This window comes from Sinocyclocheilus rhinocerous, unplaced genomic scaffold (assembly GCF_001515625.1).
Source record: "Sinocyclocheilus rhinocerous isolate Xijiao unplaced genomic scaffold, SAMN03320098_v1.1 scaffold95, whole genome shotgun sequence".
Taxonomy (NCBI): Eukaryota; Metazoa; Chordata; class Actinopteri; order Cypriniformes; family Cyprinidae; genus Sinocyclocheilus; species Sinocyclocheilus rhinocerous.
Genome location: NW_015662004.1, coordinates 710,442 through 711,190, shown reverse-complemented (window position 1 = coordinate 711,190; position 749 = coordinate 710,442).

Below are 749 nucleotides of genomic sequence, written 5' to 3'. Positions count from 1 at the left end.
CCGCTTCAAATCATACACAGAGATGAAATAGTGCGGTAAGATCACATTTATTTGAACAAATTATAGCATGCATTTCAATTAATTATCGAGAGAGAGAGAGAGATGACAGTTGTGTGTCAGTTACCTGCTTTCTGCGTCTGCGCGTCTCTCTCTACAAACAATTACCGTACTTCAAAAACAGCGATTTTATCATCTCATTGCTGGGGAATATAATGTAGCTATCTAGTATCTATCTTTTATTTTAGTAATAAAAATCGCGGGGAAGCGTTGACAACAAGTGTATGTGTGTGTGCAGCACAATATGCGATCTCCTACCTCTCTCTCTCTCCGTGTGTGTGTGTGCGAGCGAGTGATGCGTGTTGGTTAGTGTGCATCAACTAAAGCAGCACATTACTATAGTACGTGATTAAACTGACTTGGAACTACCTGTGCATTAAACGGTTTTACTGCATACCTGCCAGCCAATCAGAATCCAGTATTAAGACAGACCATACCTTTACTGATCAATATATATCAGTATATATATATATTTGCCCACTCTTCTTTGCAGAACTGCTCAAGTTCAGTTCAATTCGATGGTGAGCGTTTGTGGACTGCAGTCTTCAAGTCATTCAAGTCATCAAGGGTTTAAGTCTGGGCTCTGACTAGGCCATGCAAGGACATTCACCTTTTCCTCCTTCAATCACTGTGTGCTCAGTATTACTGTGTGCTTTGGGTCATCGTCATGTTGGAAGGTAAACCTTCTTCCC